We start from the raw sequence: 17,250 nt of genomic DNA, 5'->3' as shown, positions 1-17,250 counted from the left end.
CATACAATGTAATTTAAAAAAAAAAGGAAATAATAATAAATACACAAAGAAATTTGATTAATAATGAATATATATTTATTTGATAAGGGGCATTTCTGTTTCCAGCAGGTAAAAACAAATGTGGGAGTTTGTATTTCTAAGGACTTGGCTGAACTAGAAATCCAGCATGTTGTGTGCACCAATGCTTGTAGATTAGGTAGCAAGCTTTGTGAGCAATCAACTCTTCTGTACAAAGCTAGACTGGGTTGCGATTACAGAGACATGGTTCAGGGATTTAAATGACTTGGAAATAACTATACCAGGATACACCCTATGCAGGGAAGAAGAGTATGAAAGATAGGACGTGCAGTTGCCATTTCTGTCAAGATTTGCATCAAACTAATATTAAAGGAGAAGTACAGCCAAAGCTCATTTGGCTGTACTTTTTCTATTGATCACAGGAGTGCAGTTCGTTTTTCACTCCTGTGACCCGTTTTCAGCAGACAGTGGGCTGAAGTCCGCTGTCTGCTGACATCATAGAGCCGGTCCAGGCTCGGGGCAAGACCGCGACAATGGAGTCGGGATCTGCCCACATGCCTAGACCGGCACCCGGTTTAGCCTCTCAGTGAGCCACAGAGAGCCTGAGCTGGCCCCTCCCACCCCCTCCACAGTCCAGCACTCCAGTGAGCGTGGGGGGGCAGAGTAGAGAGCCGTGGCTGACAGTCACCAGCTCTCTGTTCACAGAGCCCTGAGAACCAAGCGATTGGTTGTATTAGACCGCTCGGTTCTCAGTGTTAGAGCCGGCAGGGGACAGATGCAGAATCAGACCAATGCAGCATCTGCCTAGGTAAGTATGATTGTGAAAAACAAAAAATCCCAAACATCTCTTTTATTTCAGAAAACAAATGAACTACTTGAAACCCTCTGGGTTTGTCGACAAACCAGCGAGGGATCTCCCCTTAGAATTGATGTAGTACAGTATATAGGCCCCCGGGAAAGTCAAAGTATTATAACCTGTTGGCTAATGAAATAACTCAAATGACAATGAAGGGAGAGGTTTTAATGATGGGTGACTTCAACATCCCAGACATTATTATAATACAGGATTTATAGTTTATGCAGCTATATAAATAAAGACAGTACAGTTACAATACAAATCAAGACACTTGGGTTAGAAGGGCCCTGCTTGTGTAAGCTTACACTCTAAAAAGGAAGGACAAGCAATACAAAAGTGATAAATGTATAGGAATGTGTTGATGGGGAAAGTAAATGTTAAAGTAGAACTATAGGCATATAGCACCCTGGAGTTTAGTCAGGGTTGCTCCTTGAAATTTACTTGCCAGGAATAGTCATCTTGGCTAATTGTTAGAGATTCATTGATTTCTCCCTAAGCTTGGCCTGGTTGCACTTTTCTCTCTTTCTCTTCTCTCTATCACTAGGTGGCCGGGTACTTGGTGGTACTAGATACGAGAATGGCAATACAAGGTCAGATTATGGGTATACAGTATGGGGCATCTCAGCCAATGGGCAGGGGTTTTCTTGAATCCCCCTCCTGCTTGGGTGGAGTCAGGTGATCTGTGTTCTGTGCCACCTGGATGGCTGCCTGGGTGGACATGTGTTGTATTACCCTGGCTGCTAGGCTGGAGATTGGGCCTATCCTGGGCACATCTGGCTGCTAGGCTGTCTGAGGACCTACCCAGAAGCAAGAGAGCAGTGCAGGGTTGGGATTGCGGCTTGCAGTCCAACCAAAAGAGACGGTTCTGCCGGCCAGAGAACCTGTCATGGTCTGAGGTAGAGGGGAGGATGTCGCCACTAAAGGACCAACCACCTTATTACCAGGGACCACAGTGAGTAACTGAAGCAAGTACCGGAGCAGTATTCTCACCAACCGGGGATGGTGAAAAATCGGGGAAACTTCAGTAGGTATCAAGCCAGGGACCCAGCCAGCGGAGGCAGTGTTGCCAACCCCCTGAAGTGAAATTTACTGGCAGGATGACCACATTTACAAACGGCACCGCTTTTTTACTGGCAAAAATCATGACAATTACTGGCAGATCCACATTTTTTACTGGCGCTGCAAAAAAGTACCTAAAATCACTATTTTCAGTGCTAAACAGTGCAAGGATACATATTTAAACTATAAACATATAGCTAGTGCTATTAGCAATGTGTTTAAGCTAAACAAAAGTCAAAAAACATATTTCTCCATTGACATGAAGGTCAGGTTACTATAACCCAGCTAGCACTAGGTTCCTTCCTTACATCAGAGTCTGCAGGGATCCCCCTTACAGTGAAAGGGAACTCTTATGTAAAGGGGAACACTGCAGATCATGATCTAAGGGGGAACTCTGATGTAAGGGGAGGCTGTGGTGACCAGAGACCACCTTATATCAGAGTCCACTGTGTTCCCTTTACATCAGAGTTCCCAATTACATCAGGGTCTGCAGATTGAGTTCCCTTTTGCACTGTAAGGGGCAATCCTGCAGACTTTGATGTAAAGGGGAATGCCAGGAACTCTGATGTGGTGGGCACTCTGGTGACCAGAGACCACCTTCCGCAGTGTGAATACACTAAGGTAAGGGGAGTTACTAATTTAGGGGGAAACCTTTATATCAGTGCCCCTTACATTATTGTATTCACTCCCCCTTACATCAGCAACCGCCCTAGACTGGCCTGGCGGTGCTGTCACTGACCTCCTCTCAGGTGCATCGTGCAGGGCTCAGTCAGATGTCTCCAGCTTGGCGGCTAAGGTTTTCCTATGGTCTCCTCTCCACAGTCCACACACGTCTGACTTCTCCCATGACCCCATGATCCGGGCGGTGCTCCCACTCTTGACTCCTTCCCCGACTCCCCCTCAGAGACTGCAGACATGATGTAGGAATAGGTCAGAGGCTGCGGACAGGAGATGTTTAGAGGCTGTGGGCACTGGGCAGGGGATGGTCAGAGGCTGTGGGGTCTGGGCAGGGGATGGTCAGAGGCTGCGGACAGGAGATGGTCAGAGGCTGCGGACAGGAGATGGTCAGAGGCTGCGGACAGGAGATGGTCAGAGGCTGCGGACAGGAGATGGTCAGAGGCTGCGGACAGGAGATGGTCAGAGGCTGCTGGCAGGAGATGGTCAGAGGCTGTGGGCAAGAGATAGTCAGAGGCTGTGGGCAGGGGATGGTCAGAGGCTGTGGGCAGGAGATGGTCAGAGGCTGTGGGCAGGGGATGGTCAGAGGCTGTGGGCAGGAGATGGTCAGAGGCTGTGGGCAGGAGATGGTCAGAGGCTGTGGGCAGGAGATGGTGAGAAGCTGTGGGCAGGAGATGGTGAGAGGCTGTGGGCAGGAGATGGTGAGAGGCTGTGGGCAGGAGATGGTCAGAGGCTGTCACTTCTGTCACTCACTGTGACCCTTTCATACCTCCAGTGACAGTCACAGTGTCCTCCTCCAGTCCTCTACCGGGCCGGCTTCACTCACCCCCCCGTAATGTCCTGCCGTGGCCGGGCCCGGTAACATGGCTCCTCCTGCTCCCCCCGCTGAACCGCCGAGAACTGAAGAACAAGCGGCGGCCGGCGGCTTCTGTTTAAAAATGGCGCCAGGCGGCGTCATTACATTACTGCTCATGCGCCGGCCTGCCGAGCTTGTGCGATCTTTCCCGAGTCCTGCAGGCTTCGGAACGGCGCAAGCGCAGTTGCATGGTCGGCCCGCAGCCATCTTTTTTACGGGTACCGGCTGCCCGTAACGGACATTCACGGGCGTCCCGAAAATGGGGTGATTTTTACGGGCTGCCCGTAAATTAACAGGTGGTTGGCAACACTGAGCGGAGGTGACGCTTGCAGAGCAGCCTTGTGAAGAGAAGCGGGGTGACACTTGAGGAAGATACCACCGTGAAGATTGGAGGCAAACTTTTTTTTAAAATTTTGGATAGGGTAAGGGAGGGTTATAACTTCTGTCAAATTTTTGTTTTTCGCCATCTGTGTCCTATTGCAGAGATTTCCCTTCACTTTCTGTCCCATAGCCAAACAGGCAGTGTGAGGAAATCCCTGCAAATTAAGGGAATTCCTTGGGGACCCCCAGGTAACCAGAACTAGTATCCCCATTGGAAGATTTCCCCTTTATTACTTTTCTTGGGACAACCCAAAATTTGGGATTTTCTTTTGCTTTCACTTTAAATGATAATGGTAAATAGGACAAATAGAGAAGGTGAATCTCCCTAACTAGAATACAGACAGCAATAAAAACCTGTCAAGCGTTCTAATCCCTTTGCAAATTATCCAAAACTAACAAAAACGTTTTTCTTTGAGTTATACTTTAAAGTGATTGTAAAGGATCACCTTGTAAAACAACCCATTCAGTTTAAAATTGAAATGAAAGGCAGAACATTTATATATAGATATAAAAAACATTATAAATACAATTTTTCCCCTTTTTTAAAAGGGATCACATTCCCTCTGTTCTCAGCTGCATAAGAGTTGGGGGTGGGAGGGGGAGGGGCAACAGTACACTGATCTTCCCATTGAATGTCTATGCATGGGGGTGTGTGTCAGGACAAGTCTGATCAATGGAGGAGAGCACACTGAGGTCCCAGCATAGCTAGAGAACTGACCATAGTGTGTTCTCCTGTTTAGTGTGGTCCGTTTCAATAGGAAAGCAGAGGGACGTGCAGGAACACCAAGGGTTTCACATAAAGGAAGCAATGCAAAGAGAACAGGATACTTTTTCATACAAGTACATGGTAACAAACATTTTAAATTATTATGTTAAGGCGAGATAGGCTTCCCTGAAGAGATAAGTTTTCAAGGAGTGCCTAAAGATGAATGCCAGGGTCCTGGTGATGGATCCTGGAAGGTAGGTAGGTTTCTCCATTATTTGGGTTGTGATTCCTTTAAGGGGATGATTTGAGAACATTTTGGAGTACTCAGGGGTTCTCATCCATGTAGGGTGAGCGGTTCCAGTTAGAGAAGGAAAAACTGGCTTACAGTTTTGCAAGATTGGTAAGTCCTTAAATAGGACCTGGAATTTGAAGGCTCAGAGAGACTTTGGGTGGAAAAGATCCTACAACCCTGATTACAGGGATATTTCCTGGAAAGGTTAGCCCGTCCGCAGGAGAGGCCAGAAAAGGGACAGGAAATAACCAACAGATGTCTATGAGGGAGAGTGTGAAGTAGGATGCACTTAGCTGATGACCCTTCCCTTGAACCCCTGAGGCAGCCGGGGATGTAACCTTGTTAAGGGATACGTTTTACAGGTGGTGAGCTGTAAGTTTGATTTTTATACTCAGAGTGTGGACAGTTTTATTGATTTTGTGAAATAAAAGACTTGTGCTTTTACCAATGTGGCTGGCTGGTGATCCTGGGCTCCCTGGTATTACAGCGGACAGAGTAGGAGATAGCAGGTAAGATTGAAGTAGGTAGCTCCAGAGGATGGTAGAGGCACTGGAATTGAACATGGGAGGAGGTGAAAAAAGGTGAAAAAAGCCTTGGGGGACCCCTATGCAGAGAAGAAGAGGAGATTATAGGTGGTACTGATGGAGCACTTAGACAATGTGCATAAGGCCTACTGACCTTACTGACCAAATCACCAGGTCAGCAGGTAAAACTAAGGTTTAAAAAAAATGAAATGCAGCCACCATATGCCACTGCATAGTTGCTAACATTCTCGAAAATATTTTAGGGACACTTTTTTTCTGTGTAGGTGGTGTATTATTTTACTTAGGGGTGGGGCATTCATTTGAGGGCGTGGCCTAATCGGAAAGAGAAAATGTGGCACGTGAAGTATACTGAGGTGAAAAAAGGGTGTGGTTGAAATGATGCTAGATATTGGGCGTGGCTCAAAGGGGGTGTGGTTAGAGTCTGAGATGACTTACATCAGTGGCTCCCTATTACTGTTCTCTCCTGGTCCCCTATTACTGTCCTTTCCTTGCCCCCCATTACTGTTCTCTCCTGGCTCCCCATTACTGTTCCCTCCTGGCTCCCCTACACTGTTCTCTCCTGGCCCCCATTACTGTTCCCTCCTGGCTCCATATTACTGTTCTCTCCTGACCCCCTATTACTGTTCTCTCCTGGCCCCCCATTACTATTCTCTCCTGGCCCCCCATTACTGTTCCCACCTGGCTCCCCTATACTGTTCTCTCCTGGCCCCCCATTACTGTTCCCTCCTGGCTGCATATTACTGTTTTCTCCTGGCCTCCTATTAATGTTTTCTCCTGGCCCCCTATTACTGTTCTCTCCTGGCCCTTCATTACTAATCTCTCCTGGCCCCCCATTACTGTTCTCTCCTGACCCCCTATTATTGTGCTCTCCTGACCCCCTATTATTGTGCTCTCCTGGCCCCCTATTACTGTTCTCTCCTGGCCCCCCATTACTGTTCTCTCCTGGCCCCCTATTACTGCTCTCTCCTGCCCCCCATTACTGATCCCTCCTGGCCCAGGTTGCGAATAACCAATAGGGGAGTGCTGCCCTTTGCTGAAGTCTGACAGCAGCTAAGATGAAAGCAGAGCCGGCATTGTTTAGAATGGCAATGGCGGTTGAGGACAGTGGTATTTGGAATGTTCCCATCCCCTGGCTCCAGACTCTCTCCTCAGCCCAGGCTTTCCTCACCATCCTGCCAGGCCCCGCTCTCAGCCATAGTTGGAGTAAGCATTACCTCTGGTCGGGTGTGCTCTGTGTTGCCGCAACTTGCTCCTTCATCACATGCATGCTGCACCTGGCCATACTCAAGGAGCGCTGGTGCGATCTCCCCTCTGAGGCTGGTCATGCCCCCTTACGAGCCCCATCAAATCACACTGCGAGGCATGCTTCACCTGACTTCCTTGCACTTCCTCGAGTCCTTAATACCGAGAAGTTGAACAGCTTTGCTGCTGGGGGAGCCAAAGGAGGTAGGGATCTGGGTTTGCCCAATGTCCGGGACAGAGGTAGATTTTTGGGATTTTGCCCGGGACACGCTCTAATTGGGACATTGGTCTGTTTTTCGGGAATGTCCCGGCAAATCGGGACTGTTGACAACTATGCCACTGTTGCATGGTGAGGTACCACTTCTAACCCATGTACTCTGTATGATAAGCACTCTTGACCCTCTGAACTTTGTGTGTTATGCACTCTTGGGCCCGCAAGTCTGTGTGTTTCACACTCCTGCCCCTGAAGTGTGTGCATAATGCACTCCTGACCCCTGCACTCTCTGCGATACCCACTCCTGACCCCTGTATTCTGTGCAATATGCACTCCTGAGCCCTTCATTCTGTGTGTTGCACACGTGTGACTCTTTACACACACTGGGGTTGATTTACTAAAGGCAAATAGACTGTGCACATTGCTAGTGCTGTTGCTCCAGAGTTTAGTAAATGAGGTGAATCGTCACTTTACAAAGAATACCCAATCACATGCAAAGACAATTTAAAAAAAACAGCATTTTGCTTGCATATGATTGAGTGATGTAAGTCAGCAGAACTTCCCCTCATTTACTAAGCTCTGGAGCAACTGCACTTGCATAGTACTTGCCTATAGTAAATCAACCCCATTTTCAAAATGGAGTTGTTCCTTAGAAATGATGGACACTTATCAACTAGGTTACAGCAGGAAAACTTTTTTCCAAAACAAATTTCAATCCCAGTAAGAACAAAAACACTTTCATCCTCGTTAAGTGGCCGTTTTATCGCTGACCGCTCTACTGGCCTCAGGCTAGGCCGGAGCCTGTCTGTAATGTTAATTGGTGTTGTCATGTGGTAGCTGTCTGGTGGCAGATAATGACAGGATATGTTGTGGTATTTTGTGTGTTGTTGGTGTGTAGATTGTGTGAGAGGGGATGGGGGTTGGGAGAAGAAAGATGTGACTGTCAACAAAACATTTTATAGGGCCTGGGGTCACTTCAAAGATAGTTACAGGGTAGTAAAGATAAAAGAGCAGAAGAGGGGGGTAACAGCCCTCATTGCAATGGCATGTACAGAATGCATGCCAAGGAAATATGGCTGGAAGAAGCTAGGGAGATCTCTAATCTGTTATGCAATTCTCTTTACTGGAACAGCTCCCATCTGTACCTTCTGTGAAGGATCAGCCCATATTTTGGACCTTTTTTCTTTTCTACCTTTTTTTACCTTGGCTGAATCTATTCACTCAATTTCAGTGTGTCAGAGCATGCATGTTAATGTGCATTTCATCTTTCAGTGCATTAGGTCAGCCCCGTTTTTGAATTGGCTGCTCAGCACACCAAAATGCACTAAAAATGGTTCATGTACAATTTCTGGCAGCACACCACATGTCCACTGGCAAGGTGCATTGGGGAGCCATTCAGAATAAACCAAAAATAGTTAATTGCTGCAATATGTGTATTAACGTAACAAAACAGTCTGAATGGTCCTGCAAACTGTCTGCACATCTATTTTTTTGAATATTTGACTTTATGCCTCACTGTTAACAGTTCACATAAGCAATTTTTTTCTGAATCTGAGGAAAAGTTTCTCTTCTTTGAGATCCTGGCAGTAACTGCACTTCCTGTTACAGATGGACAACACTAAAACCCTGCTTCTCATTTAGCAGCAATGTTGTCAGCCTGCCAAGTGCTCTTTCAGTTGGTTGTTGGGCCGTTTATTAGGTGTGCAGCTCAGCAACCAATTAGGGAGCATACGCAGCAGGCTGATAGTGCTGCTGGTAGTTTAAAGATGGTAGTTTTGCGTTCTCAACCTGCAACAGTTAAGCTGGCCATAGACAGTTCAAATCTCAGCCAGTTTGGCAGGGACTGACTGAAATTTGAACCATGTTTTGGCAGGCTGATTGTACCCAAGTTGATTGATCAATCAACTTGGGTACAAAAAGCCTGTCAGTTTTTTTAATGTGATTATTTCCAGAGGCTATAGCCACTAGCAAATATCATTGTGTGTTCTCTCGGCTGGGAGAGAACACACAATGATAATTGCTAGTGGCTATAGCCTCTGGAAATAATCCCATGAAAAGTCTGCCAGAAGAATACAAAAGCTCTGCAGGAAGGATTCCCCCATCAACCTGTTGTTTCAGGTGGAAAAAAAAAATCGCCCCATCTATGGCTGGCCTTAATGCTTTTACTGGCAGGATCTCCAGATAAGAAACATTATCATAGATTCACAAAAAAATTTTTTCATTAGGAAAACTGTTATGCCGCTGTTAGGGGCAACTTTTAAATAAGTTGCTTTAAGTTTATATTGCTTTGTCTAATTATTGCTTCATATAAGAAAGATGACACGGAGTCAGGTATGTCTGTATCACAGTTCTCAGCATAAAGGACTGCTGCTCTTTACTTCTTTAAAAAAAAGCCTTTTTATAGGCAATTATACAAACAATAGCATCAGCACAGCCCCCCCACACAGGGCAAGGGTAAACAACAACAGGAGTCACCTGGGTTACGAACACAAGCTTCAACACCATGGCAATATAGTTACAAGAAAACAAAAGCAGCTTCAATTGAGTTCAACAGCCAAAAAGTTAAAAACAGATTTACATGTAGGCATCATATTAAGTGAGAACTCTAAATTAAATCCCTGACCTTATCAATTTCCCCCTTTGACATCATCCTCTCCTTCCCCCTGGGTCCTCATGAATAAGTTCTAGTCAGTTTTTCCCCAGAGTCCTTTCCCTGACCGCGAGTTGTCAGAGGGGTAGAACCCATCCCCCTAGGTATTACCAACATCTTAAAATTCAAGAAGAGGAGTTTTATAGGAGTAGGGTGATGTCAATACACATTTATCGGTATGCCCTGTCTATTCTCCTAATTTTCCTATTTATTTTCCTGTATACACATATATTCGTGATTGTAAGTGATATTAATATTAGAATAATAATTACCATTGGACTTATCAACCAGTGAAAGGTATTGGTTGCTGTAGAAGACATTCCACTGAATATATCCCACCAATGTGGTGCAGTATCCTGTTGTATCTGTGAGGAAAGATGCACTAGTCTACCTTTGTCAATAATTGCAGATACGAGGTTATTCTGTAGGGTATGTTCTAGTGTTTCTATGTGTTGTCTTAACAACTCTGATTGTTCCAAAACCTGTTTTAGTGGGTCTAAAGAAATTATAAAGGGTGTAGTGTCAGTGAGATTATGTACCTCATAGACTGTCTGGTTCAAAAAGATAGGTGTCGTTACCCCATTGTAATATTTTAATCTTTTTTATACATCCCGCAAACGGCGCCGATTTATTTAATGCTGACATGGTGCGGTTGTCATTAGTAATGATACAAATATGCTGGGGTCCTATTTCTATGAATCTATTGTTCCCATTTATCGGTGTTCTTTGCATTTTGCATATGCTAGTTTGGTATTTTAACAAGCAAGGTTCATATACTGGGGAACTTCTGCCACATACCATTCCCTTATTAGTTCCTTCACATAGAGTTAAATCATGGGTTCTGTTTCTTTTATCTACATATTTCCCATATATTTCTGGATACCAAAACTCGTCTTTAATTACTAGTGGCATGACCACTATTTTACACATTTCCATTACATCTGCTACCCGATATGCTTCGAACCTTCCTACACACCATTTCTCCTCACATTCTATCTTTTCCCCTTTTACTTGGAACCATACACCATCGTCAGTTAAACCCTTAAAATATTTCATCCAGGTATGATAATTTCCCAACTGTAGTTCAGTCCTGGCCCTATTTATTTGTATATGATAGGATAAGAGGTTAAAAGAGCACTGTGTGAAATTTACAAACTGTTGATTTTGATTCCACAGCTGGAGCTCTGCTCCTATCGTGTGATTTATTAACCCTCCCAAAAATTGTAATAGGGGTATTTCTTGCAGTTGGGTTTCAAATGTGGTGGGTAACCATTTGCTTGTGATAGTCAAGCTGTCAGCTATGTGTCCCCCTGCATGCTTCCATCTGTTGTTCATTTCTTCTATCTCTACCGAGTTTAAAATTCCCATCCCTGTACCTGTCAGTCCCAATAGTGTGTCATACCATTCTCGTTTATACCTACACTCCGGTATAGAGGGAAAGGTGATATTGAATTTTATTTTTGTTTTCTGTTGTGATGTTGATACATTTATGCAAGTGTTTGGTACGGGTGTTAATATGGAAGATTCAATTATTGGCGTTACTTCTTCCTCCATTTGTATGTGAAATCCATAGGCCTCTGCACTCCAATACCACCCATCATTTCTCTCTTCCCTCCACCAAGAGGCACAGAGGAAAGTACTGGATTGATTAACGGTAATATCTGTCAGATTAAACATCCCTTCGGTTATATTCCCTCCTTCTGCCATGACTGTTAATATTTGGTACATTTGTCCCACTACCCGTTCCCGGGCTTGTTTCCATGTCTGTGAAAGGGATATTTTATGACACCTATGGTTCTTACTATTGTTAAAGGGGAAACCCATATTATCATTCCACTGGAAAGTTACGGTTACTTCTGAGAGGGGGTCTGCCTGTATCCATGCTATACCTACATCTACATGAAACGGTCGCCTATGTCCTTCAACAGTATAATTACCCACAGTGTAATCCTTATTTATCTCATATCCTGATACATTTGCTACTTTAGGATCATCTATACTCCATTCAAAAGTCATTGTTTCTTCTACCTCAAGTACATTAATACCAGGAGTCCATGCATATATTTGTAAAACAACAATCTTCAACAAAAAATATGTAAGTAGATATTTCATCATGTTGTTTTCTCGGGTTGTTTCTTGCAATGTGATGCGTGTATCCAGGTAGGTTTTCCTTCCAGCTTTACTGAGGTGGCTGTGGTCAAGAGTACTTGGTAAGGACCTTCAAACCTGGGTTCCAATGTCTTTCTGGTGTGTTTCTTTACATATACATAATCCCCTGGTAGCAGCGTATGTGTACCTGTTATTGAATTAGGGTCTGGAAGAGAAGAATACACACTTTTGTGGATCTTAGTTAGACGTTGTTGTAATTGTATCACATATGCAGTCAAACTATCACATTGCAATTGCATACTCTGTGGAAATTATAAACCCAATCTAGGTGCATTCCCAAAAAGTATCTCATATGGGGATAATCCTGTCTTTCCTGTTGGAGTGTACCTTATAGAGAACAAAGCCAAAGGCAGGCATTCTGGCCAAGGCTTGTTTAACTCTTGCATGGCTTTTTGTATTTTTAACTTTATTGTCCCATTTACTCTCTCCACTGATCCCGAACTCTGTGGGTGGTAAGGGGTGTGAAAACTTTGTTGAACCCCTAACATGGTCATCACATTCTGCATGATTTCTCCTGTAAAGTGTGTTCCCCTATCTGATTCTATGGTGATCAGTTTCTTAGCTGTGGCTTTTGCTGTAGCTGTTTTTACTGGATAACTTTCAGGCCAACCTGAGAATAAATCGATACACACGAGAACAAATTCAAAGGGGCCGCTCTTGGGCATTTGTATGTAGTCAATTTGCAGTCTCTGGAAGGGGCCCGGACCTGGTGTTTCCGTGGGGTTTTTACTCTCTGTCCTGGATTATTCAGGAGACAGATTTGGCAGGCTGCACAGTAGTTTCTCGCAGTACTACTGAATCCAGGGGCGAGCCATCCTTGGTTCACAATCCTATACATGGAATTGGAACTGACGTGTGTGGGTAGGTGAACTGCCGCTGCCATTGCTGGGTACAGAGAGGCAGGCAGGCATATTTTGCCCCCTTCCCTCCATACATTGTCAAGGTCTGGTGCTGCTCCCATTCTGACCCACTTATCTTTCTCGCTCTCCCCTGCTTGCTCCTGTAATTTACTCAGCTGCTGCCATGTTGGTTCTGGGATACTCACCTCTACCGCTGCTAAGGTCTCAGGGCTTCCTTCCCCTAGAGCTGCCTGTTTTGCAGTCAAATCTGCAAATGCATTTCCTTTTGCCTCAATTGTTTTTGCGCTTGTGTGTGCCGCTATCTTCATGATGGCCACTCGTTTAACCTTTTGAAGATTGTTCAGGACTCTCTTAATCCCTTCTCCATGTTTTACAGGTGTACCTGCTGCTGTCAGATAACCTCTAGCCTTCCATATATGGCCATAATCGTGCGCTACACCATAAGCGTAGGCAGAGTCAGTGTAAATATTCCCTTCTCGTCCTTTTAAGTATTCTAGGGCTTGTTCTAAAGCTTTTAATTCTGCTTCTTGTGCTGACATGTGGGCTAGTAAGGGCTATGCTTAAATCACCTGTGTATCAGTCACTACAGCATACCCTGTGTGATATTTACCCTTGTCATCAGCAAACCTACTGCCATCTATGTACAAAGTGTGCTCAGCGTTTAAAATTGGTGTATCTGTAACATGTGGGAATCCCATTGTCTCCTGTTCCATGAGCTGAAAACAATCGTGCTCATTTACTTCCTTAAACAAAAGAGTGTTTAGGTACCTCATTTCCTTTCTCACTAGTACTATTAGCACTATCATTCCCCCTTGCCAAATCTGGTGACTGAAGAGGCAAAAAGGTAGCCAAATTTAAGGTTGTACAGCGCTGAAAAGTGACATTTGGAGGTAAAAGTAAAGTACACTGTAACCTTAATTGCCTAGCCATGGAAATGTGTTTGGGCTGTACCTGAGACAAGATTGCATGTATGTCATGTGTGGTGTGCACTACAACTGGATTGTCTAGAACAATCTCTGATGACTTTTTTTTTTTTTTTTTTCTTTTTTTTTTCTTTTCCACTCAGCAAGGTTGCTTATCTGGGAATCGTTTTTCAGTTATCAATACTTCCAACTTCTTCCCATTCCTGCTTCTCATCATCGTGGGAATGAAATAAAATTTTTTTTTTTTTTTTTTTTTTTTTTTTCCTTCAGAACTTGTTTGCATTGTATTTAAACATTTTACCTTTATACCTTTATACATTTCTCTCCATCCCCCCCATCCCCCCTAACCCCCCCTAGCCCCCCCCAAAGACCGTGCGTCCCCTCCTGCACCCCCCTTCTCTCACTATCTTCATCCAATCCTTCTGTTTCGGTTTCCGAGGTCACTTAGCTGTTGATCTCTGGGTCTCTTTATCTTATTATCTTCCTACCTAGGCTGTCCATATTTCAGCCGCTCTCAGGGACATTTTAAACTCTTCCCACCTTTTCCATTTTTTCTCAAAGGCGCCCATTTTCAAACCCTCACTATATCTTAAATATTCTAAGTTATGTGTTTCATTAACTTTCTCTAGCCAATCCTTCATAACGGGTCTTACTGATCTTCTCCAATATTTGGGTATCAAGCTTTTGGCCGCGTCTAAGAGTTGCGGTAGTAGCGTTCTCAGATAGGCTTTATTGGGCATTTCACTCAGGTGAAATAGGCAAACCCAGGGGTCGTCTGGTATAGCGATCCCTGTTATGTCTTTAATAAAGCCCCTCACCTCTGTCCAATATGTTTTTATTGTCGGGCATTGCCACCAGATGTGGGTCATTGATCCCAACTCCTTGCACCCCCTCCAACAATATTGTGGGGGTCCGTTCTGGAATTTGTTCAGGCGATCTGGAGTCAAGTACATCCTGGTTAGGCATCTATAGTTTAACTCGAGGATTTTGCTGTTGACTGACGTAGCTGTTGCTCTTCTTAGGATCAATAGCCCCTCTGGGGGAGTGAGCTCCCTCCCCAACTCCTTCTCCCACTTCTTTATAAAGGAGGGGTTTTCCGTGTTCCCCAGTCCTATCAGTATTCTATATGTCTGGGAGAACCCCCCCTTCCTGTCTTTATCCTGACACATTTTCTCTAGTGGGCGTAGGTTTCCCTTTGATCTAATTGGTTTTGGGAGGGATCTAATGAATTGTCTCAGTTGATTGTACCGCCAAGTATTTATTACCAGCAAACTTTTTTTCCCTTTAATTCCTGATAAGTGCATATTTTGTCCTGCTGCATGACATCTTTTAACTGTATGTTTTCATCTAATAGCCATCTCCCAAACCACTCCCCTCTCCCTGGTGCAAAATATGCTGAATCCTTAAGTGACATTAAAGGGGAATTGTATCCCCAGTGCTCCCTCTTGTGAACCTTATCCCATATTTTGAGTGCGTGTTTAGTGATCTCGTGCGATTCGGAACTAAATTCTCTTAAGTGTGGGGGTATCCAGATTATTCTATTCAACCTGGCATTACTAATCTCCCTCTCCATTTTCACCCAGTGTTTATCTGCTTTATTTTTTACCCAATCTATTACTCTAGCTAGGCCTATAGCTTCGTAGTATTTGCACACATCTGGTGCTCCCCATCCCCCGTGACCCTTCGCTTTTATCAATTGTGTAAATTTTAGACGTGGTGCTTTCCCTCTCCAAATGAACCTTAGAAAAATTGATTGCAGCTTTCTTAAGTATGCCTGTGGAAGTGCCACTGGCAACATTTGCATTGTATAGGTAATTTTCGGCAATACCACCATTTTATATATGTTTATTCTCCCTCCCCAGGATAATTGTCCTAAGTGAATTCTACTGAGTTCTTGCTTAATCACGTTAAGAAGTGGTATGAAGTTGGCGTGGAAAAGCGTCTCGTATGAGGTTGTAATCTTGATCCCTAGGTAGTTTAGCTCCTTTTGCCCCCATAAAAAGGGGAAGTGCTTCTGATATGAATGATCCCTGGGGCTAGTATTAAAGGTTAGTGTTTCCGATTTATTTGGGTTTATTTTAAAGTTAGAGAGCTTGCCATACTCTGAGAGGGCTGACATTATGTTCGGGAGGGATATCCTTGGGCGCGATATGTATAGGAGGATATCGTCCGCAAATGCGGCTAATTTGTATTGATCTTTGCCTATCGTTACCCCACTAATGTCCGGGCACCGCCTGATCTTCTCCAGCAGGGGCTCCAGGGCTAATACGAACAAGACAGGGGAAAGCGGACACCCCTGTCTTGTCCCATTATACATCTCGAACGGCTCTGAGAGGACTCCATTTGTTCTTACTCTAGCAGTGGGTCCCGAATACAATGCCCCTATCCTTCTACGTATCTTAAACCCGAAACCCATCTCCTCGAGTGTACCCATCATGAAGTCCCAGTCTACCCTGTCAAACGCTTTTTCAGCGTCTATTGACAGGAGTAGACTTGGGACTCCACTTTTCTTCATCTGCTGGACCGCCAGGAGGGTCTTGATACTATTATCCCTACCTTGTCGGCCTGACACGAACCCAACCTGGTCTGGGTGCACTATCCTTTCTATTATGGGTTTTAGTCTGTCCGCGATTACTTTAGCATAAATTTTCGTGTCGACGTTTAGGAGGGAGATCGGCCTGTAGCTTGAGCATACTGTGTTGTCTTTACCTTCCTTTGGAATAACTGCTATTATGGCTTCTAGAGCTTCCTTTCTCAATTCTCCTTTTTCCCCAGCATCATTCATATAGGAGCACATTCTAGGTATTAGGAGATCCTGATATTTTTTGTAATAAAGCACCGTCAGTCCATCCGGACCTGGGCTTTTTCCCATTTGCAACCCTTTGAGCGCTTTCCTCACTTCAAATTCCGTGTATGGGGCTTCCAAGGTGATGTGTTCATTTTCTGAGAGCTTAGCCAGGCCACTATCTTCTAAATATTTTTTGATTTTCCCTTGCTTTTCTATCCTCTCCTCAGTACTAATTTTTTTATTTATAGCATACAGTCCCCCGTAGAACTCCTGGAAAGTCCTAGCAATGTCTTTATCTTTATAGGCCGTCTCGCCTGAGTTAGTTCTTATTTTCTCAATATAGTTGTTATTTTTCTTTTTACTTAGGACCCTAGCCAGAAGCCTCCCGGGTCTGTTGCCTCCTATATATCTTTCTTTTTTTACCCGATTATATACCTTGCGGTTGTCTATTTCTATAAGCTCTCGCATGGCCTCTCTTTTTTTGTATAATTCCACCAAAATCTCCTCTTCTCCCGTTTGCTTATGTCGTTGCTCCAGCTCCTGGATGCTTTTCTGTATGGTTAATCTTTCCTTGGCCTCCTTTTTCTTCCTTTCTGAGCCCGCTTTTATTAAGATGCCCCTAACAAAAACTTTATGTGCCTCCCATACTACTGCCTCTGAAGTCTCCTCAACCGAATTAGTTTTGAAGTAAAACTCTATTCCTTCCTTAATGCGCTGGTCTACATCTCTATCATGCAATAGGTCCTCATTTAATCTCCAGCAGCTAGGAGGCTGACCTCCTTTAACTGATTTCCACAGAGGGCTCACTGGCGCATGATCGGAGAATGTGATTGACCCTATTCCTGTGGCTTCTACCTCGTCCACATACCTATGTTCCACCAAAAAAAAATCTAGCCTAGAGTACGTCGAGTGTACGTGGGAGTAATAGGAATAGTCTCTATTATTCGGATGTTGTAACCTCCAAATGTCTAATAGTTGGTATTGATGCAGCTTCCTTTTGAGTTTGTTCATCCATA

This window comes from Aquarana catesbeiana, linkage group LG04, assembly GCF_042186555.1.
Source record: "Aquarana catesbeiana isolate 2022-GZ linkage group LG04, ASM4218655v1, whole genome shotgun sequence".
Taxonomy (NCBI): domain Eukaryota; kingdom Metazoa; phylum Chordata; class Amphibia; order Anura; family Ranidae; genus Aquarana; species Aquarana catesbeiana.
The sequence above is the reverse complement of the archived record's forward strand: the minus strand, read 5'-3'. Positions refer to the sequence as shown.